The sequence below is a fragment of the Tursiops truncatus genome, chromosome 9 (genome assembly GCF_011762595.2).
Source record: "Tursiops truncatus isolate mTurTru1 chromosome 9, mTurTru1.mat.Y, whole genome shotgun sequence".
Lineage (NCBI taxonomy): Eukaryota > Metazoa > Chordata > Mammalia > Artiodactyla > Delphinidae > Tursiops > Tursiops truncatus.
In genome coordinates this window covers 59,123,263-59,148,982 of record NC_047042.1, presented here as the reverse complement: position 1 = coordinate 59,148,982, position 25,720 = coordinate 59,123,263, and the positions used below count along the sequence as shown (strand labels likewise).

General features: G+C 40.9%; 1 long non-coding RNA gene across 2 annotated transcripts in view; it reads left to right on the top strand.

Moving 5' to 3' along the window:
* The window catches only part of LOC141279555 (uncharacterized), a 145,341-nt gene that overhangs the window by 62,223 nt on the left and 57,398 nt on the right, over nt 1–25,720 (top strand). The gene's annotated exons all lie outside the window — the stretch shown is intronic.

Genomic DNA, 25,720 nt, shown 5'->3' with positions numbered 1-25,720 from the left:
GAAAGAGGCCCACGAAGTCATAATGCTGCCCTGATCACAGCTACCTCCTACTACATAAGTAAGGAAACAGACTGGCGTGCCCCTCTCCAGGACAACAGACACCACCATCAGTGTAAGACAGAAGCCAATTTTTAAAAATAACACCTTTCAACCAGAGTTTCTCCCCCTCCCCCAAATGCCCCATTTTAAAATTCAAGCTTATTGAGGTCTCATTTACATACAGTAAAATTCATTCTTTTTACTGTTCAGCTCTGTGAGTTTTGACAAATACATTGTTGATCTAAAAATAAATAGACTGCCAGTTATTTCTCCAGCAAAAAAATGGATTTATTTGGGATCCACAAAAAATTGCAATTTGGGGTCTGCAACCATGGTGAGCCATGTGCAAGTTCACAGCAAAAATGGAGAGGAGAACTCTATTATAAAGGGGAAAAGGAAGTTGGGAGGGGCTAGAGTGAACAAAGAGCCCATGGCTTTTCATTGGCTGAATTGTGATGGTCTCTCATTGGCTGAGCTCTTGCCAGGAAAGAAGAGGAAGTTTTTCTTTTTCCAGTGGCTCTGCTATCTTCATAGGGCATGAGAGCTCCCCTTTCTGGTCTCCTGACTGTATTTAATTTAGGTTTCTGTTTATGAATTTTTTATAACATATACTTGTAAACCTATAGCCACTATCAAGTTATAGGATATTTCCATCACCGTCAAATGTTTGCTCATGTCTCTTTGTAGTCAGCCCCTCCCCTCTTCTCTGTCCACTGGTAAACCACTGATTTATGTCTATACAGTCTTATCTTTTCCAGAATACCATATAAATAGAATCATACAATACATAGCTTTTTGAATCTGGCTTCTTTCATATATGTATTTGAGATTCATCTACATTGTTGTGTGTATCAATATTTCATTCCTTTTTAGTGTCGAGTAGTATTCCCTGGTATAGATGTACAGTTTATCCACTCGCCAATGGAAAGACATTGGGGTTGTTTCCAGTTTGAGGCAATTACAAATAAAGATGCTATAAACATTCACCTATATCTGAACATCATTTTTCATTTTACTTGGGTAAATACTTAGGAGTAGAATTGCTGAGTATGGAAGTATTATTGATCCCCCAAAGATGAACGCATCCTAGTCTATAAAACCTATGAATATGTTATATTATATGGCCAAGAGGAGTTAAGTTTGCAGACGAAAAGTAGCTAATCAGCTGACCTTAAAATAGGGAGATTACCCTGGATTATCTAGTGTGCCCAATCCACATGAGTCCTCAAAAGTGGAGAACCTTGTCTGGATGTGGTGAGTGGGAGATGTGATGAGAAAAAAAGAGTCAGAGAGATGTGATGGTCCTGGCTTTGAGGTTGGAGGAAGGGGGCCATGAGCCAAGGAAAGTAGGCGGCCTGGAAAAATAGAGAAAACAGATTCTGCCCTGGAGCCTCCAGAAAGAATGCAACTTGGCTGACACATTGATTTTGGTTCCGTGAGATTCGTATTTGACTTCCGTCTTACAGAACAAATTTATATAGTTTTTGCACTACTAAGTTTGTGATAGTTTGTTACTGAAGCAACAGAAAACTAATATACTCGGTCATATGGTACATATATGTTTACCAATAAGAAAGTGACACATGGTGACTCTTGGAGGGCCATCCTTCAGCCTACCATAGTAACATTAAAACAAACAAACAGACAAACAAACAACAGAAACCCCCCCAGTTTATTAGGATGACCAACTCATCCTGGTTTGTCTTAAACTTTCTTGGATTTCAGCCCTGGAAGTCTTGCATCCCGGGAGGTCCCTGAAGCCTCAGTAAACTGTGGTCGTTGCTCACCTTACTTGGTAGACACAGTAAATGTTTAATAGAATGTGTAAATTAACAGCAAATAGTCCATGAATTTACTAACTTAGAAGGAATCTTAAAATGTCATTTCTAAGAGCAGTTTTGCTTTCACGATGCAAATGCCAATATTACCAGGGAGGTCCCCACCGGTAATATCTATTCATTATCTGAGGCTTAAGGAATCCCAGAATAGGGAGAAGGGATTTCAGGTTATTTGAGGAAAAAAGGACATACATTTCCTTGACTCCTCTGGTGCAAGGATTTATGAGACTCCACAAGGCCATATTTGACATATGAAGGAGATGGTTTGAAAATATAATTTTAAAACACAAGACCTAAAACATGTTCAGAGATTGAAGAAAGTGAAAAAAGTTCACAAGGGGGATTGAGACCCGTGAGACAACCTGGGATTCACTTTTAGTAGATTTACTTTTATTTTACTTTTTACTTTTGATCATTTTTCTGATGATCACAGAACTCTGGGCCTCAGTGTCCTCATCTGTGATATGGGGTTAAAGACTGTCCATTCTGAACTCACAGAGTTCCTGAGAACAAACAAGGTCTCACACTGAAAATGCTGTGACAAAAGTAGAGCATCTTGAATATTTCTTGACTTCAGGAAAAATAATTAGCCTCTCCTTGGCTCGGTTTCTCCACCTATAAATGAGGGTTCATTCATTCAACAGAGATTTATTGAGGATCTTCTACGTGCCAGCACCCATTTGCCACAGGGTTACAACAGTGAATAAAACAGACAGAATTCCTTTTCTCAAAACAGTTATATTCTGGGATACGAGACAAATAAATATATGCTGGGGTGATATGTGCTAATAATAAAAGTTTTTAAAAAATAGGAAAAAGAATGGCTGGGAGGGTGCTATTTTAAAGAGCGTGGTCAGAGGCTGACATTTGAGTAAAGACTTGAGTGAAATGAAGGCAAGAACCTTCATTCCGAAGGTCTTTGTTCTGAAGACTTCTGGGACAGAGGGTTTCGGGCACAGGGACCAGCAAAGTTGCTGCAAAGGCTCTGAGGTAGGGAGTGCTTGTATTCAAAAAGCGGAAAGGAGGTCTGTGTAGCTGAAGCCGAGTGAAGCAAGAGAGGAAGTAAGAAATGAGATGAGAGGGGAAGAGAGAAGTAGGGCAAAGCACAATGGCTGTTTAAGCTGTGGAAAGAAGGGTTTTAAATTTTAACTCAACCAGATGGGAGGCAACTGGAGGGTTTGAGCAGATGAGTGACATGACTTGACATTGCTTTTAAAATGATCGCTCCAGTTGCTGCAAGGAAATGGACAAAGGGAGGAGCAAAGAGACCAGATGGGAAGCTCTTGCAATCATCCTAGGGTGGACAAAGGTGGCAGAGATGGCAGTGGTGAAAAGTGGGTGGATCTGGGTTACATTTTGAAGATACAGAGAGCTTTCTGATTGATTGGCTGTGAGGAGGGATACCGAATAAAATACAGGATGCCCAGTGAAATTTGAATCTCAGATAACTAGCAAATAATGTTTTAGTGTTTAAGTGTGTCCCAAATCTCGCTTGAGCCATACTTATGCCAAAACACTATGTATTGTTTATCTGAAATTCAAAGTTCACTGGGAATCTTGTATTTTTATTTGCTAAATCTGACAACCCTAGATGTGGGCCTGAGAAAAGACAGGAATCAAGGACGACTCCCACACTTTAGCGTGAAAAACCACAAGAATGGAATTGCCCCTTTTAGAGAGGGAAATATTTAGTGAGGGGAAGATATAATCTAAGTGTTCAAATTTAAACATGTTAAGATCGAAATACTTATTAAACATCCAAAGAGAACTATTGCATAGGCAATATAAATGAGTCTGGAGTTTAGGGGCGAGGTCTCAGGTGAAAGATATACTTTTAGTAATAGTCAAGATATAGAAGGCATTTGAAGCCATAAGACTGAATGAGATCCCCTAGGAAGTGAGTATAGTTGCAGAAGAGAAGAGCCTCTGAGACTGATCCTGGGACCCACCAGTGCGCAGAGGAATCAGCCAAAGAAAGGAAAACAGATCTTTATTCATAAAACTCTTTTTTTTTTAAATTTTATTTATTTATTTTCAGCTGTGTTGGGTCTTCATTGCTGCGTGCGGGCTTTCTCTAGCTGTGGTGTGTGGGCTTCTTATTGTGGTGGCTTGTCTTGTCACGGAGCACGGACTCTAGGCACGCGGGCTTCAGTAGTTGTGGCTCATGGGCTCAGTAGTTGTGGTGCATGGACTTAGTTGCTCCATGGCATGTGGGATCTTCCCGGACCAGGGATCGAACCCATGTCCCCTGCATTGGCAGGCAGATTCTTAACCACTGTGCCACCAGGGAAGTCCTTATTCATAGGGCTCTTAATTCGTAGGTGTTAGGGGCTAAATGAACACATGTAACATACTTAGAACCACCTAGGAAGTGCTTAATAAATGTAAGCCTCTATTATTTATTTAACAACCTGATTCCCTAAGGATTTGAATGAGACAAGATTCATTAATTCCAGAAATATGTACTGAGTGCCTACTCTCTGCTAAACACTGATCTGGGTGCTGGGGAAATGGCAGTGACAAAATGGACAGAATTCTATGTCTTCTAGTGAGGTGAGGGAGGTACAGACAATCAACAAAATAATTAAGTAAAATATATACTATATCAGATAGAGAGGAGATTTCCACAGCTGAAAATAAAGCGCTGGGGGCAGGGATAAGGTGGAAACATTTTTGATCTGATGTTCTTGGGAAGCATTACTTACATGGTGACATTTGAAGGTGAAGTAGAAGAGCAAATGAGGGAGTAGAATTCCTGGCAGAGGGAACAGCAAGTGCAAAGGCCCTGAGGTGGAAGCCTGCTTGATGTGCCCAAGAAGCTGGGGTGACTCGAGCAGTGTGAGTGAAGGGGAAGAGTAGCAGGCAATGAGGTCTGGGCAGGGGGGCCTTGCAGGTCCTGTGGGGCCTTATAAGTCATCGTCCTGACTTTGGCTTTTACTCCCAGAGAGACAGGCGTGGGTGGAGGTTTAATTGACCTCCATCTGCCTCCCATTTTATAAGAATTTTCGTTAAGCCAAATTTTCCTGTGAGGAAACACTAAAAACAGAATGCTAGTTATATTCAGAGTCACTAAAAGCAAACAGTCGGGTGCAATTTGTAATGACTTGGCCTTAGGAATTTAAACATTCATTCATTCTTGGGACTTGCTGGCAGTCCAGTGGTTAAGACTCCACGTTCCCAATGCAGGGGGCGTGGGTTCAATCCCTGGTTGGGGAACTAAGATCGCGCATGGTGAGGCCAAAAAGAAGAAAAATAAATTCATTCATTCAACAAGCATTTTTTGATCACAGGAAATAAAAACGGGCACTATGACACTGATAAAAGGGATGACACCAAGCCTAAACGTGTAGTATTTATGTGACAAATATAATGCCCTGTCCGGGATTAATGTCAGTTTAAAGAAGTGCTGCCCAAGTAGGAATTCCAATGGCCTCATTTTACAGATAAGGAAATTGAGGCCAGAAATGTTAGGCAGCGTCCCCAAGGTCAGATGGTAAAGAAAGTGGTGCTACAGAGGGGTCTACAAACCACGGATGCCTCCTCTTTTCTTCTTGAACCTCTGTTGGCACAGGATATGGTATTGGGTAAAGTAATACGGTTCAACTAAAAAAGTGCAGGCAGATTCCCATGATGTTCTGCTATTCAATAAAAGAGCTGGTGGTGAAAAGGCCATCCCCTCCCTTCTTCCCTTTGCCTGTATCAAAATGCAGAAAGTGGTCTCTGTAGAAATTCAAGCCCATTGTTACTGCTGCGCTGAGCCATTCAGCTGCGTGGGTCAGTGCAACTCAAGGAGTGTCTCATTCAGGTGCAGGCATCATGGAAAAGCTGCCCAGCCCGGGACAAGGGATTTAATTTGCTGGCCTCATTTTTTATATCCTGAAAATGAAAGATGCAAAGGGATGATCTCTGAGGTCTCTTCCAGCTTGGAAATTTTAAGATTCTGATGGGAGAGCTGCTTGGGATTTAGTGCCTAAAGGAGACATAGGTGGAGGAAAATGTGCCTCCTCTATTCTTTATTTTCTATGTGGCTAAAGCTGGTACCTGAAATGTAAGTAACCTGTGTCTTCTGACCCTTTAAAGAAATCTTTCTCTCTCTTTCTATTTAACCTTCCTCCTTTTTAATGTCTTTTGTTTTCTCTGATTCACAGTCAACTTTGGGTTTCTATGACCCTTTAAAAGACTTGAGCCAACCTTTCTTGTAAACTGTTGGGGGCGTGGGAAGAAAGGAAGAAAAACGTTCTTGTTTCCAGGTACACCGTCTCAGAGCAGCATCTGTCCTCAATTTGGACAAAGCAAATGAAAGGGGAAAGGAGGTCTTATTGATTGGAAGAAAACAGAGACGGCAAAGCACAGAAGCTTCTCTTTGGCCAGCCTCGCAATTGTGTTCCCGCTTCTTTGCTGTCCTCCCAAGGGCTACACCCCACACTCCCACCGAGGTTCTCAAGACATTGACAGTTTAGCTGGAAAACCAAGTCCCACTCCTGGGGGGATTTCTTGCTGCCTTCCCACCGACTGTCTATCCTGCAGCCTGGGAGGGCTGTCAGCACACAGAGAGAAAAAGGCAAGGCCAGGACAGCAGGTGCCCGGCGACTGCCTGCTCCCAGCAGCCCCTGGTGGCCAGGTGTGGCCAGCCAGCCTGTGAAACAAGAGACAACCCAGTCCCCGCAGACTCTCGGCCACCCCGACTCATTACTGTGTAACTAGGGCACTGGGGCTTTCTGGGGCCTGCTGCAAACATTCTTGCGCACAGAGACTGTCTCTTCCTCGAGTGGGGCTGAAAAGATGGATGCTGTGGGCTTTTGTTCTCTCCTTGCTTCTCCTTCTCCTCTTCTCTCTCTTTCTCTGCCACTTCTGAACGTGGAGGGTTTACCCAAGAGTGACGCAAGCGTTCCCAACTAGCTGCTGACACACCAGGTAGACACACCTGTCTCCATGACTCCTCAATATAAACACTCAGCGCTCATTGCCTAGGGGACTGGACGAGGTGTGAGACATTTTCTTTATGCTCCTTCCTGCAAAGACTTTTTTTGGGGACTTCATGAGTCAGTTGGATTATTGTGTTTGGATTCTCTCTCTTGCTTTCTGTCTGATACTCTAGTGAGGTGTTGGAGGGCTTTGTTTCAAATATCATACTTAATCTGAAGTGATGCACGGTGGGATCGTTACTAAGTCAGGGCTCAATTTCACAGGGATTTAGAAAAAAAGAAAGTCAGCCAGTAACCTCCACGGAATGACATACAGAAGTCTTCTCTAAGACCCTTCTCCTCACTAAGGTAGGGAGTCCTAAAAAACTTAGAGCCCCAAAGAAGTTCATCTGCAAGGACTTTTTCACATGACCAACAATGAATCTCTTTTCCAAGTAAAGCCACAGAGCTGGGCCCCAGTGCTGTACTTTATTGACACAGGTACAATGAGGAAGACTTCTCTTCCCTCACAGTGGGAGAGGGTATAGTGGTGAATATGCACTGGGAGCCCAGTAGGGCTTGCTGCAATCCTGGGTGGGAGAAACAACCATTTCTGCCGTCTCCCCAGGGCTGGGCCTGTAAGCATCACTTTTTTTTTTTTTTTTTTTTTTTTGACTGCTTTGGGTCTTTGTTGCTGCGCGTCGACTTTCTCTAGTTGCGGTGAGCTGGGGCTACTCTTAGTTTTGGTACACTGGCTTCTCACTGAGGTGGCTCCTCTTGTTGCAGAGCACGGGCTCTAGGTGCCCAGGCTTCAGTAGGTGCAGAATGTGGGCTCATTAGTTGTGGCTCGAGGGTTCTAGAGCGCAGGGTCAGTAGTTGTGGCACATGGGCTTAGTTGCTCCGCGGCATGTGGCATCTTCCCGGACCAGGGCTCGAACCCATGTCTCCTGCATTGGCAGGCGGATTCCTAACCACTGCGCCACCAGGGAAGTCCCCAGCATCACTTTTTTGGCAGCTGCACAGAACGCTGCTTCTCCACACAGCTATGGAGAGACAGGCCCTCAAGGCAAAGGCCCTGGAGAGACCATGATGACAACTAGAAAGTGTACAGTGTCCACCCTCAACCTCTTCTCCTCAGGCCGGTCCCCAAGAGCAGTGCATCTTGGGTTTAGTTCAGTGACTGCTGTGACCTTGGACTCCACCAGCACATGGGGTGAGGGTCTCCTGAAGTGGCCTCTAGTTTTGTTTGTGTGGATTTACATGAGATACTTCTGCTGTTTCAATTTAATAAATTTTAATGAGATTTCTTAAAAAAATGCCAATCTTTTTTTTTGAAGAAGAGGAGGTTTGTTATTTTGTGGTAAAACTTGATATTTAATTGAACACAATGGTAGAGATGGTATATTCTTTTACCATTGATGAAAAAAATGAATTTAACACAATTCTGGGAACAGAAATGTAAATACTCCTCTGTGTTGAAAACTAAAGAATTAGGCGAAGTATGTCTTTTTATAATCAGAAGTGGATCTTATAAAGTTCTATAGAAATAGAAAGCCACATATCTAAAATGTGCCTAAACATTCAACCTTAAATTTATGAAATCTTCCTCTTCTAAATTAAAAATCTACTAAGTCTAAACTAAAAAAAAAAAAAAAAAATCTATAAACTAAAAAGTCTACTTAAAATCGTGGAAAAGCCAGTATCACCCCTACTAAATTCTGGTGTGCAAATCCTGTAAACCACATCTATGCAGCTCTGTAGTTTCCTTGGTGTGTTATGGAGAAGGTCTTGGTTTTGGTGTCAAGGGAGGGTTAGGATCCCTGCCCCACATGGTACTTAATCTCTTGGTGCCTCACCGGGAGAGATTATACCGCCTACAACACAAGACGGTTGTCAGCACTCAGTAAGGCGATGACAAATAGCATCTTGCTTGGCTGAGTACCTGCTGCCACGTGAGTGAACAAGATCTTTACCTTCCCTTCCCTTGTTGACCTTTGACACTGGGAAGAACCCTGGGAGGCCGACCTTACTCCAATGAACCACTAGATGGCACTATTTGGAGACGCCTTCATCTACCACCTAAAAGCATCAGAATTTATTAATAGCACCATCCCAACTCCTCAATGTTTACCTAAGTGTTGGTGAGCCCATCACTAGGTTCTGTACCTCCTAACTTAAGCCCAGTCATTGAGGGATGAATTACTTGGACTGATACTACTCCATTAGCCAGGCACATACACCATCTAGACCTGTAGTATGGAATGTAGTCCATGGAAAGAGTGAGGTAGAAAGAGGAGGAAAGAAAGACAAGGAGAGTGAAAGAGAAGCAAAAAGGAAAGGTCAAGAGGGAAAGAGAGAGACAGAGACAGAGAGGCAGAGAGAGAGAGAGGGACAGAGAGAGGCAAAGGACAGAACAAGAATCTGGGAGAAGGAAAGGGGAAGTGATTCACATTTGACTGAAAAGGGGAGGGCTTTATTTTTGTTTCACATGCTGTGAAGCCAAAAGAGATGCCTCCTCTCCTTTGTAGGCCAAGAGGCTTTGAGGGCTGTGTCCAGGGAGCAGCCTCTGAATGCTGAGCCATACACACCTGGGCCAAGACTGAACCCACACCCGGTTACTTTTCAACTGTCAGAGATATCTTCTCCTCCCTGAGTTGCAGAGATGGGATAAGTGAGAACATAGCTTAGGGTTACTAGGAAGTTTGGAGTGTGAGGGCAGGTATGCGTCCACTGTTAATTCAGAATTAACTCTGTTAATTCTGAAGGAGAAGCTATTCATGAGATGTGAGAACATTTTAGGCTTAAGGTTAATTCTTCAAGACAATGAGCTGCCTGTCACTGGGAGGGAGGCAGGCTGGGGTTTTTAGGATGATGGGGGTGTGGGTGTGGGAGTCGTGCACTGAGCAAGAAGGTCTCCCAGAGTCCTGTTGTCCCCAAAACATGAAAAACAGGACTGTAGTGGTGGGACCCTGACTGGCCTTCTTTGCCTACGCCCCATCCATCGGGTCTGAATCTGGGGCTGCAGGTGGGTACAGGGGAAAGAGGCAGCAACCATTCAAGGTAAGAGATAAGTCTTCTTGCCTCTGAGGTCACTTTTGCAGGTTTCACCTCCTCTGTGCTGGGGGAGGGAGAGGAGAGGAGGGGTTGAGCATGTACTGAGCAGTCCCTGAGACGGGAAAATCTAAAAAGGAGTCAACATGTGAACTTGCCACTTTGAGAATGCAATGCCATTGCGATATCTCACTAAATATTTGCAGTTGACTCAGTCTAAGAGCATGAAGTACATGTTCTCCTGAGACTGGAGGGAAACATGCCCCCCTGTGCCAGTGCATGATTAATCAACGTGCTTCTTTGCTTCGCCTTTATCCTCACCATTGATGCTATTGTTTTAGTGCATGTTCATTGCTGCTAAAGCCTGCTTACTTGTCAATAATGAATTTTCTAGAACATTTGTTAAGGAGCTTGAAGGCAAACAGTCTGGGTTACATCTTGGCCCAGTGGCCTTGGGTAATTGACTTGATCTCTACAAACCTCAGTTTCTCCATCTGTTAGGTGGAGCCAGGTTATCTTCATGCCTCGTAGAGCCCTGTAAGAAGTAGATGAGGTAGTCTAAAAGACAGTCACTCTAGTGCCTGATACAGACTTATCAATGAAACAATTATTATAACATAGACAACTTTTCTTTTTGCATTTCTGCAATATTTCAAAAGGAGCCTTAATGAATATACCATGAACATATGAATTTATTTGCATGCTTTCTTGTAGAGGTCAATTTACTATTGATTTTTGAAAGGCGATTTACAAAGCAGACACAAGAAATTATACAGTGTGATGAAAACTGACTCAAGAACTACAAAAGTACAGAGTTAGTGGAAGCTGGAGCACACACCAGAAGAAGAGGAAGAACTGCTACCTCATGGCAAGAATGACCACCAAGCCCTAGACAGATTAATGAGATTTGCTTTACTACACTTGCTAAGTAGCCATGCTCCCCATGAAAATATGTGTTCAGCAGGCACGTGGATACCACAATGTCTCAGTCAATTGGAACTAATAAAGGAAAACTTACTCAGATTAATGGTCTAATAATTCTTTGAGAAAAATGAATAAATTTTAAGTCCATTTCCACACTAGCTCCAACAATAAAATGTAATCTTATTTTAGCAGATTTCAAACAATGCTTTGTGATTTGACTTGGAAACTGAGTTCACATTTTTCATCTTTTGATTCAACCAAAGGCAACTCTGGAAAAGGCTTACTGGAAAATACTTGCTGGTGGCCAATCTCCAAATGGTAATCTGTCATTCAAACTTATTAATAAAGCTCTTCCCCATGCTGTCTAGACAAGCAGGACTCATTTTATTTTTAGTGTGCAGAAATTCTTTCACTGTTAAAATGTTTCAGGGACTCTCATGTGATATGTGTGGGTTTTGGCTTTCCAGCAACTTTGTTTCCTTTCACAGGACCATTTCTTCCTTTCTTTTTTTTTATTAAGGTATAGTTTATATCTAACATTATATAAGCTTCAGGTGTACAACATAGTGATTTGCAATTTTTAAATGTTATGTTCCACTTATAGGTATTAGAAAATATTGGCTAGATTCTCTGTGTTGTACAATATATCCTTGTTACAGGACTTTTGGCCTTTGTGCTTGGAAGAAGTGGCAAGGGCAGGCAGGACACATGAATCTGGGTGAAAGCAATCACAAGTTCCATTCCTCTGGTCACAATGGTTAACTCAGAGATGGTCAAATCACCTATTCAGAGCTTGGAGATAGAATGAGGCCTTTGCTGGGAATTCTGGGAAAGATTCCCGTTGCCTCCTGCTGGACTGAGTGTTGAGAGATGAGAACCTGAAATTGAGCATCCCCTCCCTGAGCCTTAGAAGGGAGCTGCTCTGGAGAAGCTGAGCGAAGACATGAGGAAAGACTGGTTCCTGGTGACCTCTTTGGAGCCATCTCTTAACCTAGACTTTTTAAGTGAGACAATAACTTTTCCATGCGTTAATCCAGTTTGAGTTGGAGTTTCTATCACTTGCCACCAAGAAATCAATGCTTATCACACAGGACTGTTGTGTAGATTAATGAGATAATCCAGGAGGAAGCACTCAGCACAGTGTCTGGCGTAGGGGAGCTCAATGCGCCTTACCCACCTCCACCAGCCACAGCAGCCCCAGGAGTCACTAACATGGAGTATTAGGATGCTCAAGGAAGCTTCATGAAGGGTCTGAAGGTTTAGAAAGGGCAGGGAAACATGGAGAAGAGAGACTGGGAAGGTATGAGAATTTCGGGTAGAGGGAGTAAAAGTAGGAATAGATAATGCATACTTGGGGCATGGTGAGACAGCCAATCGACAGAATGAGAGGAAAACAGATCAGCCAGCCGGGCTGAGGCCTGGATGACTGCAGGGCCTAGGTGCTGGCTAAGGAGCTTAGACTTTGCCCTGTAAGATGCAAGGAGATATTGACCGCCTGGCTTGACCCGACAAATCAGCATTAATCTGACAAATCCCTGCCTGCTGTCAGTGATGTGGTGTGGAGGCCATTTCCGAGGCTGCTGCAGTGACGGAGGTGAGGAAGGGCAGCTGTTTCTCAGCACTGTGCACTTAGCTCTTCCATTCATGACCTGTTCTTTACAGAGGATGAAATACCAGCCTCCAAGCACCAGATGCCTATTAGCCTTTGTCCCTGAGCAAGAAGAACGGAGATCTTATGGCATTCACTTTAGCTGGCTGGGTGATCATCAGTTTTCTGTTTCTGCTCTCTCACCGCGCCCTCTGACTCACCCTGCGTGCTGCTGTAGGCCTGTGTTACTTTTCAGAGTTTTGTATGAAATTTCTTTTCTTCTACCCATATCTCATTTTAAATAGTGCATGCAATTTATATTGCTTCACACTTTTCCTGAGCTTGGAAAGCAGTCCTGGTAGAATCTTTCTCACTAAAGCAAAGAGGAAGTAAGTCGTTAGTCGTTAATTTGGCACAAAGATTTTATGAAAATGTCAAAGGTAGAGCAAAGCAAAAGGTTCCTTTTCATAACTGTGAATGTGGTGTTGTGGAGTAAGTCCTGGTGAGGGTCAGGAGGCCTGAATTCTTGTCTTAGCTCTTTTGCTAACCATCCTGTGGCCTTGGACATGCTCCTTAATATTTCTGCCCCTGAGTTTTCTTATCCATTAAATGAAATGGCTCCATCTGAGGCGCTCTAAATTTGCTCCCAGTTCTATAATTCGAAACATCTGTCTGGAGAGTCAGCAGTTGAATGCAGTTCTCGAACGGAATAAGGGAAAGTGAAGGCCTTTGCGCTGTGTCTGACTGAGCCCCTCAGGTGTGGTCCTTACTTGGATCCATTGTGGCAAAGTAGCCTGACGTGGACAAACTTTTAGGAAGCACTATATTTTATTCAACTGTATTTGGACCCAGACATAAAACGGAGCCCCCATTACAGATCGTTTCCCCCATAATTAAGTAGGAGTATAGTTTAAGGAGCTTCCATAGTCTCCCAGAGAGAACCTATGAGATGTCATGCTTCGAACAGCTCAAATTCCCCCTCTGCTACTTATAGGCTGGATGACTTGCAAAAATACTTAAATGATTTGATCCTTTGTTTCGTTACGTTTAACTGGAGACAGTAACACAAATCTGATGGATTTATTTTGAGGGTTAAATGACGTATGTAAATGTGTTTAGCACATACCTGATACTTAGCAAGAGCTCGATAAATGGAAGCTATGAGAAGTAGTGGTAAAACTGCTAATTTCACAGGATTATTTTCTGAAGCCTTAGTTTCTCAATCATGGAACTGGATCTAAATATTGATAGCTCCCGTTATCTCCACCCAAACTAACTAATCAAGAATGTAACTAATTTATGCAACACAGTGCCGTGGACCCTTGGTGTGTATCATAGCCTAAGGTTTTCTTTAATACCTATGGCTTCTTTTTCTGCTATTTATCTTGAATTCTGGAAGACAGTTTAACCTACTATTACTAGCAGAGGGTTTACTGGTGGGTTACTGCTTACAGGGAGTGCTTGAACACTTGCTGGGGTTTCGTGGTGCTACACCCGGCCCAAAGAGACAGAAGACAATTATGCTTAGAAGTTAAAATGAAAAGTGTTATGAAACTTCAAGGTACTTCCATGAAAACAGTCAAGGAAACAGAGGCTAAAGATTAATAGGCAATTAGTGATTGTAGGAGCTCTTGACATCGTAAAGGTCATCATAAACAACAGCTTAGACTGGAAGAATGGACCTACAATTACATAAACTGTAGCTGGAATCATTCGATTATTTCAAGGAATGTAAGGAGGAGCAGGGAAAAGCAGTTGCCAATGTAGAATCTAAGAAATTCAGCTCCCTACGGGCAGGGCTGTAAGGACGTGCATAAGCAGCTGACTCAGCTACATCTCCCATTTCCAGGAACTGATTAGTCCCTTACACTAAATAGAGTATGTGTATAGAGTACAAAGTATGTTGGCATTATCCTTTTAATTTTTAACTTTAAAATCAATATATTCTGGATATCTCTCCATGTCAGCATATATATAATCTACCTCATTCTTTCTAAACACTCGATAATATTCCTTTGTATTAATTTACTGTAATTTTCCTGGTTAGTCCTCTATGGACATCTGGGTTGTTTTAAAGTTTCTATATTACAAACAATACTGCAATTGCCATAATGCCCTTAGAAGATTCTATACTAATTTACACCGCTATCTGGTTTTGGAGAATGTTTTCTTTCTCTATGTCCTCACCAGCGTGAGGAATTATCAAGTGTTTTAAATGTGTTGTGATTTATAAGTGAAACTAACATCTTATTGTTTAATTTGCAGTTCTTTAATATTAATAAACTTGGATATCTTCGTATGTTTGTAGGATATTTGCACTTCAAATTCTGTGAGCTCCTGTTTCATGTTATTTACCCATTTTTCTTTTAGGTGTATTTATAACACTAAAAACTTGGAAGTAACTAAGTTGTTGAATATATTTAATATATTTCATGCAATAGAATACTATGTAGTCATTAAAAACTATATTTTCAAAGGATTTTTAAATGATGGAAACATTCATTATATGGTAAGTGGAATATAAAGTCATACATAAATAAAATGGAATATAGAATCATACGTAATGTATCATACTTGTTTTGTTTTTAAAAATACATAGAAAAAAAGCCTGGGAGAAAATGCCTACATATATTCATGTGATTTGGAGAGAAATTATAGGTAATGTTAAAACTCTTTTCATAAATTTTGTTATTTTCCAAAGTTACTACAAAGCACATTTACTCACGTGGTCAGAATGAACAAAAATGCTATAGTTTTGTGATATGACTGACGTCGAACACTTGTACTCTTCTGTGCTTCAAGGGCACCGGTGCTCAGCACCTGAGATTATTATCACAGGGGCTCTTTAAGGAAGGATGGAACCCAATCAAAAAATGGGCTGAAGATCTAAATAGACATTTCTCCAAGGAAGACACACAGATGGCCAAAAAGCACATGAAAAGATGCTCAACATCGTTAATTATTAGAGAAATGCAAATCAAACCTACAAGGAGGTATCACCTCACACCCGTCAGAATGGCCAACTTCAAAAAGCCTAGAAACAAAAAATGCTGAAGAGGGTGTGGAGAAAAGGGAACCCTCTTACACTATTGGTGGGGATGTAAATTGGTGCAGCCACTATTGGTGCAGCAACCTAATGTCCATCGACAGATGAACGGATAAAGAAGATGTGGTACATATATACAATGGAATATTACTCAGTCATAAAAAAGAATGAAATAATGCCATTTGTAGCAACATGGACGGACCTAGAGATTATCATACTAAATGAAGTAAGTCAGAGAAATATCATATGATACCACCTATATGTGGGATCTAAAAAAAGATACAAATGAACTGATTTACAAAACAGAAATAGACTAACAGACATAGAAAACAAACTTACGGTTACCAAAGGGGAAAGGAGGGGGTGGGGAGGGATAAATCAGGAGTTTGGGATTAACAAATACACACACTACTATATATAAAATAGATAATCAACAAGGACCTACTGTATAGCACAGGGAACTCTACTCAATAATCTGTAATAATCTATATGGGAAAAGAATCTGGAAAAAACTAGATATGTGTATGGCTAAATCACTTTGCTGTACACCTGAAACTAGCACAATGTTGTAAATCAACTATACTCCAATATAAAATAAAAATTAAAAAAATATATAGCCATTAAAAAAAAAGGAAGGATGGAACTGTCTGTAAGATGACTGAGTGAGTAGAAAAAAGGCAACTAACTGTCCCTGTGTAGTCCAAATGGGGTCCGTGCCACACTGGTGGGCCATAAGTGTCCTCTGCCGCCCACTGACCGATAAAACCAAAAGCAAGTTCCTTGGTCTTGGTTTTGGTTTTGGTTTTGGTACTTGTGAGTGACTCAAATGTACATCCAAGGATTTCATTTTTATGTAAGATTTAGTTATGTACCACAGGTAACCTCCTAAATAAATTATTAAGGATGATTACAATTTGATATTTATAAAGGAAATTGCAGTGTTTCTAGGGCAATTCAAGTTTCCACACATTTTCCAGCCATTCAAATCCAAATAAGTGCCTCAGCCCTCATCTTGGAAGGTCTTACCAAGGCCTTCTGGTTGTCGTCCATCCCATCTTGTTTTGCTTGGCGGTTCCTGGTTTCCCACTGGTTACCTCTGGCGTTCTTGCCATCACTCTGCAAACTGAAGATTTCTCTCCCAGCCGCTTCCTAATTCCCCAGGATCACCAAGCAAGGCTGCTGGCTTAACAGACTGAATATTGGAGGCTTCACAGTGCAGAAAAGGAAAGCTTGGGGGAGGGTGACGGCATATGAGCATCATGAATACTGCCTCTCTCCTGTCCCTGGCTGGCATCTACTCTCTGCAAATCAGAGCCTCTTCTCCCATCTTTGCTCCATGGGGAGTCCCCACCCCTTGGTCCCCAGTGCTTCCTCCTACCCAGTCCGGGGACACCCTAGGAGCTCTGAGCACAACAGATGTGTATCTCTGTCCAAAGAAAGTAGCTTTTTTAACACAGAGAAGTTTTAGCCTTGTTTTGTCCAAACCACTCCTGCCCTTTCTACTTAAGTGTAAGTAGAACACCCATTAACGTGTTTTCCCAATTAAAAAAAAAAAATCTGTTCTGGACTTCCCTGGTGGCACAGTGGTTAAGAATCCGCCTGTCAGTGCAGGGGACGGGTTCGAGCCCTGGTCCAGGAAGATCCCACATGCCGCGGAGCAACTAAGCCCATGCGCCACAACTATTGAACCTGTGCTCTAGAGCCTGCGAGTCACAACTACTGAAGCCCACACACCTAGAGCCCATGCTCCACAAGAGAAGCCACCGCAATGGGAAGCCCGCGCACCACAACCGAGAGTAGCCCCAGCTCACCGCAACTAGAGAAGGCCTGTGCACAGCAACAAAGACCCAACACAGCCAAAAATAAATAAATAAATAAATAAATTTATATTAAGAAAAAGAGTTATGTTGATCTAGATGTTTAAAAAAAATAAAATCTCTTCCAAAGAAGAATTCTGCAGTCACTCAAAGTAAGGAGCATAAACAGCAAAGGGTCCTTAAAGCAGCAGGGTTTCCCCTCCTACTCTAGAGTTTGCTGAGTTCTCTCATTCACTTCTCTGTTAAAGTTGCTGCCATACAAGGCTTGTAAAGATAAAAGGCTTCTCTTGTGGATGTGGACACCTAGATACTGTGATTTCAGCAAACTGGGGGAGAATTCTTTGTGAGCATCTTGCTGTCTTAGGTGATTGTAATTTTTGACTGATGTTTTTCTTTTTAATTATACATTACTTTTAGTTTAACTTCAAGGTTTACTTTGTTGTAGGTAGTTTAACTCAACGGTGGGTAGTGGTGAATATTCTTATCAGTAATGTTGGGGTCCATCATATTTCAATAACTTGATTTTTGAGATACCTTATATTGTGTTTCATGTAAGAATCATCTAATCCTCTACTGTTAGAGTAGATAGATAGACACATGATTGTTCTCCCTCTCATTTGTTCATATAAAACACTCCATTGTTTTCATTGATTTCCTTTCCTAAAGGATGTGGAAGTAGGTGGCCTAGAAGAGCAGGGGATCTTTTGCAAAGTCTAACAAGTTTGAGAGACACTGATGTAGGGACAAGTGATGTTAAAACTACTTAGCAATTGGTAGGGACTTCCCTGGTGGTACAGTGGGTAGGGCTCTGCACTCCCAACCTGCAGGGGGCCCAGGTCGGGGAACTAGATCCCACATGCATGCCGCAACTAAAGATCCTGCATGCATCAGCAAGGATCCCACATGCTGCAACTGAGACCTGGTGCAACCAAAATAAATAAACAAATAAAAATAAATCTTAAGAAAAAGCTACTTAGCAATTGGTAAAACGTGGGCACAGATCAATTGGGAGGACTCTAGCTGTTAGGGTGGAGCCAAATCCTAGAGTTCGAATCCTGGGACAGAGTTAACTCTTTAGTTACTGGGTCCTGGAGAGATCCAGGGCTCCTGGGGGATGGGAGCACATGGTAGGGTCCACAGTGGCTGTTTACCAACCAGTATGGAAGTATTTTAATATTTTAATAGTCAACGGGGTCTTATCAGTGCGTACCTGCTAAGTGTCAGTGCTGAAAGTAAAGATAGAGAATTATAGAATCCCTGAGTTGGGAGATACTGGAAGTCTCTAAAGAAATCATCTAAGTGATGCCTCCAGACAATGAATTCCTCAAAAAGCAAAGACCACGTGCTTCCCACAGTGACAGCCACACCACAGATGCTCCATGACTGATGACTGGTTCAATGAGGGAATGAGCCAGCCCTCAACTACTGTGCACTTCGCAAGTTGTCACTGGTCTTTTCTGATTATCTCAAGTGATAGGAAACTCGTTATCATGCAAGGCTGCTGGTGATTTTTTTTGTGAATCCCTCCCATTTTTTGCATAGGAAAATTTTGATTTCAAATAATTTTACTCTTCTTTTGTTTTCTGATAAATGTTTACAGCAAATATCTGGACTTCTCTTTGTATATTATACATATATTAAATGTGAAATATATATTAACATTTGTCTAGCATATATATTTCTCTTCTGATTTCTACCTCTTTTCAGAAAACCTTCTTTTCCTATCATATTCCTTAGTCTCAACATTTTCTATTCTTTTTTTTTTTTTCTTCAACATTTTCTATTCTTTATGCTTTAGCAATAGCAGATGACAATTACTAGCTGGGAGGTGGTGATGTGGATGCAAGACCAAAGGGTGAAGGACAAAACCAAAGGGTGAGGGACAGACAGAAGGGGCATAGAAGAAACCTCACTAGCACTGAGCATTCCTTCCTGTGGCCTTAAGCTAAGATCAGCTGTCTTTGGTGGAATCATTTACATGGACCTTGAACACTGGAGCTCTTCAGAGGGTGGGGCAACAATTACTGCTCTTGGAAGAGCTGACAGCTTTGACAGCGTGGAATTATTGGCACTTGAGTGTGCTGGAGAGAGCAGTCCTGCCAGAGGTCCAAGCTAATCACGACAAGGTTTATAGGGACATAGAGTAGCCTTACTGTGACGGAGGGAGATGTTTATCTTGTTAAATTGCCTTTGAATCCCTTTTGGAGCTGAATTTGCAATATTCTCCATGTTTAGTATGGGTATGATTTTTGTTGCTCTTGTTAATGATAATGAGAACAAAATGCAAAGTACTTAACATACATCTTTCTATTTGTTACAACACCACCAGGACGTGGACATTATTATTCTCATTTCACAGATGAAGACCACTCAGGAAATAAGAAGAGCCAGTCAATAAATAGATCTAAAGTCTGTAGACCCCTCCCTCTTTACATGGATTTATGCCAAGTAACATAAAAAGCCCTGGTAGCTCTTGACCGGGGCAAGGGTGTAGGCTCGCACGCTTCCCAACTCCGGAAAGATAGAGGAAGTTTTTAAGTTTCAGATTTCCTTCTACTTTCAAAAAAGAGGAACCTTAGTATTGTCTCATTTCAAGCATAGCAATGAGAAAAAGGTTCAAGAAAAGGTGCAGTTCTAAGACTGCAGGAATAAGAAGAAAGGAAATTTTATAGCTATCTAAACACCCCCAAAACGCAGGGGACTTACATAGTCAACCTGCTGTGAAGGAATAACAGGCTCGTGTTACATTTTAGAAATGACACTGAGACTGCAAATAGTCACAGCTGCCAACAATACTGGCCTGACTTATTCGGTCATTGGAGAGATGCCCATGTGAACACACAGACACAGGCATGTACACACAGGATATGTGTTTACTCAGTCCTCGTTACTCATAGAATCCATATTTGTGAATTTGCCTACTTGCAAAAATTTATTTGTAATCCCTCAAATTCACACTCAGGGCACCTTGGTGTCGTTCACAGACAGGCACAGAGCAGTGGAAAATTTGAGTTGCCAGATGTGCACTTTCCCCGCTGAGGTCAAAGTGACTCTCTAGCTTCCTGTCTCAACTCTCATACTATAAACAGTGTCCTTTTCGTGGTCTCTATCATGCCATGTTACTCACATTTTTGTGCTGTTTGTTGGTGATTTCCCTAGTTCAAATGGTCTCCAAGTGTCTGCAGTGTTCCTGAGCACAGAAGGCTATGATGTGCCTTATGGAGAAAATGTGTGTTAGATGAGCTTCGTTCAGGCGTGACTTATAGTGTTGTTGGCCATGAGTTCAGTGTTAATGAAACACCAGTGTATATTAAATAAGGGGTCTTTTAAACACAAAAACACACAAAATAAGGTTATGTATTCATCAGTTGGACTTAAGCGTTGCAACAAGAGACTCACAGGACCTAACTCTATATTTCCCCTAGCATCAGTGGTTCAATATTTGCCAATTCGGTGTTTGTGGCACCTTTATAGGACATAACTACCATGAATAACTGTACGAATCAACTGTATGTTTATAGGTGTATTGTGCATGTGCATGTATGCATATGTGTATTTGTGTAGCGCCTTATATGCTAATTCAGTGAGGCCCTGGAATTGTAATTCTGTTATTCAGTGATAAATGATTTTTAGAGAAAACTATTACCATTCCAAAATGTACATTTTTAAAAATTAGGGCTTAAAGATATTACAATTCATCTTTTGTTTCACTAGCAATATTTTTGATCAGCAATCATTTGATTGTACCAGCATGATAATGTTGCTTAACCACTGCTTGGAAGAGTGGGTGTATGTGGGCTAAAATTGTGAATATTATTGCAAAAACACTTACTTGGAATACGACTGCATTCCAAGCAACATTTTCACTCCAGAAATCTGTCCAAGAGTTTGTTATCTAGTTGGTAAGTCGACTTTTGGACATAATATTCTGTTCAGATCTCTTTGGCCATGTCAACATAGTCAATACCCTCAAACGACCGCTCAAACTGAGTCAGATCTTGCCAGAGATGGGCGCTACCCTTCTGTGAAAGCCAGACCTGAATCCTCCCCAATCCACTCCCCTCCCAGCTACCACAGAGAGTGGAGCAAGATAGTTCCTGTCCATTTATTTCTCTGCAGCAGTGCCTTCCAGGAACTTCCCAGCATCTTTGGCTCTCCTTGACTAGATCCAGTTTCAACATATCTTGATTTTGGGAAAGAAATCAAATTTTATAAGATGGTAAAAAGCAAGGCAAAATTTTTCTTCCTTATTTGATCATCTCCATAATTGAATTAGGAAAAGCAGCCTGTATGGTGGAAAAAGCCCTAGACTGGGAAACAGGGTATTATTTTCATCGATAATGTTAATTACCTATGTCATCTAGGCAAGTGACTCAACTAGGCTTTAATGTCCTTATCTGAAAAGGTTGAAGTTGGACAAAATATCCTTTAGAGTCCCTTTTAGGTGAAAAGTTCCTACACTCTATGCTTCTAGCTGGACTGCTCAAGATAATCTTGAGGTTTCCCAGATCATCTTGTCATTAGAAAGACTTCTAATGTGCTTTAGAGCCTGAAAATGGAAATGAATGAGTATAACACATCATACTGAATCTGACAATAGTCCCATCCAGTCCTGGTTGGCTGAAGAATATGTTAGTTTTTTCCATGTCATCTTCAGAGATTACAAATACCATTAATTTGTTAATTCATGCATTCGACACATATTATTGGGCCCCTATAATGCTGTAGCACATTGAAAACAAGATATGGTCCCCATCCTTAAGCCAAACCAAGATGTGTGCAAACCCAGTTTGATAAAAACTTGGTGCTCAAAGTAGGTTAATAATTTGATATCCTAGTTTTTTAAAATACGCTCAACATTTTAAGAAATGAGAAGGGGAAATGTCAGCACCAAAGAGAAATGTTTTTCTATTTAACTCAAAGGTATAAAAGTAATTTATATTTTGCCATAAGAGAAATTGTGTATGGCAAGCCGAATTAATTGGCATCATGTTTTATAGTTATCCTAGAGATATTTTAGGAACCATAAAAACTGCTCCCAGGACTTCCCTGGTGGTCCAGTGGTTAAGACTCTGTGCTCCCAAAGCAAGGGGCACGGGTTGTTCCCTGGTCGGGGAACTAAGATCCTATATGCCTCACGGCAGTGGCCAAAAGCAACAAACAAACAAAAAACACCAAAAAACCCCCCTCTTCCCTCTCCTTCTAAGCGGCTACCTCTGGCCCACTTGCCCACCGCTGCATCTCCCCCACTGGAGATTACAACCTTTGTTTTTTGTTCCATTTGATAATCAGTTATCAAATAAAATCAGAAAGTGTTTATTAAGTAACTTACTATAAGACCATGATTTCTGGGTGTCTAAATATTTATTTTATTGTTTTTGTTATTTTTGTAAGCTCTTCAACACTCTGTGAAACAAGGTAAGGTAGAAATAAACTATTGGCTTAATTAACATTGTGACATTTCTATGTACCAATTTAGCTAATATTTAACCCTAACTAAAGGTTTTTTGTTTGTTTGTTTTAAGGTGCAGAATCTTCCAAACATACAATCTGCTACGTAAAGCACTGTATTTCCTTTTATAGATTTTATACTATCTCCTATATAAATCAATGTTTGGCAAAGCAAATCAGATTTATCTATTAGCTTACATTAAAAGTCAAGCCATTTTTGTTTGCTGATAAATTTATCTTCAATTTGGGGCTTCATTAGTCTCATTTTGGGAATTTCTCCCTTTTGTCTTTTCTGCACCTACAAGCACTATGGTGGTTCTGAATTCAAGAATATTTTTGGCAAATCTTTTGGCAGAAAATTTTGGTAATGAAAAAAGCCTTCTGTCCCTAAGTCATCTGTTCTATCTATTCAAACTTCTCTTAACTTACAGTTTATTACACTGGGACATACCTAAAAATATAAGATTTTGATAAGTAATGTTCCCTGTGAATCCTGAAATATAGAGGTTGAGATTTCACTGTAGAAATATCTATGTAAATAACTTCATGGAATCAAACTAATAAAACCCAAAATTTTTGTTAATATTCAACATGCTATGTTTGTTGTGAAATAAACTAAGTTTTGTATAGAATAGTGGTTTTTATGACATTTTTATTTTTTTGGCCGCACTGTGAGGCTTGTGGGATTTTATCAGACCCGAGCCCTCGGCAGTGAGAGCGCAGAGCCAGCCCTAACCACTGGACCACCAGGGAATTCCCTTATCATTTAATTTTGCTAGTTAGGAAAAAAAAACACTATGGTGCTCACTGTGAATCTAAAACCTACAATTCCTCCTAGAATCTACCCAAACAGAGGGAAAATTAATACTTCTTTCAAGTTTTAATTCCCCATAGAAAGAAAATTATTTTCCTTAAGTATATTTCTAGAATTAGTCTAAGGAAAATAAAATTTTGCTAAACGATTAAACTGATTTTTTTTTCTGTTTCAGCTAGTCAGTATTTTAAATTGAGTCCCTTAGTGATCTTGTATTATCTGAAAACTCAATCATAATTAACTTGCTCCTCCCAACTTTATACAAGAGGGAACAATTCTTATTATAAGACCTTTGCCATTCAATACTGTGTTAAAAGTAAGTTAGAGAATTAGGAAAGATAAGGCTGCCTATTACAAGCTGTTCATCTACTAAGAATGTATCTGTTCTTGGAATAGTTGAGGTGTGGCTAAAGTTTAAATGATTTGTTTACAGAAAGGATTTTTTAAACGCATAGAGTAATATTTGACCTTTACTATGTGAGTCAGCAGAGTGCAAGAGAACTTCCAGTCATGTTTTTGCTCTTCCTCAAGAACGTCAGTGAATTTGGGGAGAAAATATCACTAGTACGTCCACGTATACATGTAAATGCTAAGTATTTTATATTTTTATTACTTGTTACCTTATGATAAAATACCAAACGGATGTAATTGTGTTTTGCTTTGAGTTTTATTATATGTGCTCAGAAATATTAACTTTTGGTGAAGAAAATAAGAATATTAAATAATTAAAGCTACTCTGTATTGCTGTCAACCAGTCATCATGCTTAGCATTTTACGTAAATCACGACTCTATTCAATCATGATGGTGATGAAGATAAGGAAGATGATGACAATGGATATCATTTGTTAAGCAGCCATTATGTACCTAGTACCTGCTAGGCACCTGAGGTATAATAGTGTACATGGGAGGCACAATCCCTGACCTTATAGAGATTAAGATTAGTGACAAGGTGTAAACAGATCAACAGTTATGATATAGAGTGGTGAGGGCTGTGTGGGAGAAGTATGGGTGTTACAGAAGCACACTGGAGGGGTGTCTGACCCACATTTTATTGAGGCATAAAGAGAAGGTATGTGTCACACACACACACACACACACAAACAGATATAAAAGGATGAATTGGCCACCAAAAAAAAAAAAAAATCCCAGAATAAAAATGAGCATGAAGAAATATCCAAAGGGTGGAATATGCATGACATTTCCAAAAGGACTGAAAAAATTTTCAATATGGTGGGAGCAGAGAGGACCAACATGGACAAAATAAAACATAATCAACCATGTGGTTGAATGATGGGGGTAGAGGCAAGACTGTTGGCAACAAAATGAATTAGAAAGGTTGCAGTCATTTGGCAAAAACAAAAAATGATTGTCTGACACCAGGGGAGTGACAATGTGAATGGATAAAATGTGACTTGATTTGAGAGACGTTTAGGACGTAGATTTGGTAGGTCTCAAAGGTGGGAGTGAGGGAGGTTGAAAGAGAAAGGGATTCTGTGGAGAGGCAGTTGGCATTTAATGAAATTCGGAACAGAGGAGGAGGAGGTGGTTTTGGAGTGAGGAAAAAGAGAGCACTTACTTTTGATGTGCTGAGTTTTAGGTGGCTATTGGATATTCAAGTAAATCCAGAATTTACATATGAGGAAATGAAACTGAATGAAGTTAATAACTTCATTTGGAGTCATGACGGTCTGGCTCCAAATTCCGTTAACCCTTCTCAAATCTTTGTGCCAAACTCTTCTCTAGAGATATGGATTTTGACAATCTGGACTCTCAGTGCTCCTTATTTGATCCTATAGGACAGTGTCAGGATACTGGTTTCTACTTCAGCTGTTCCACTAGCTTCTTGACTCTGGGCAAATCATTAACCTTTCAGAATCACTGTCTTTAAGGAAGGAGTTGGACCAGACTGGTATTTTTCAAAGGGGCTTTGGAAGTAGGAGTGGAAGGAGCTTAGAAAAGAAGAGCATGAACAAACATGTCTCCCGAGAAAAGCCTATCACCTGGAAAGGTTCCTCAAACCATAAACTCTACCTAGGTCCTCCTCCTCCCTCCTATTCTGATATTCCCCCCAGCAAGGGCATCCCTTCAAGTTGAGATCTATGGCTTTGGCTTGTTCTGTATCCTTCAGATATGCTCAGAGAAATAAAGATTGATAACCTCCAGATAAGATGATCTCAAAGTCTTTCATGTGCTCTTAGACATTTCAAAATTCTGTCATTGCAAATCAACTTCATTAAAATATACAAG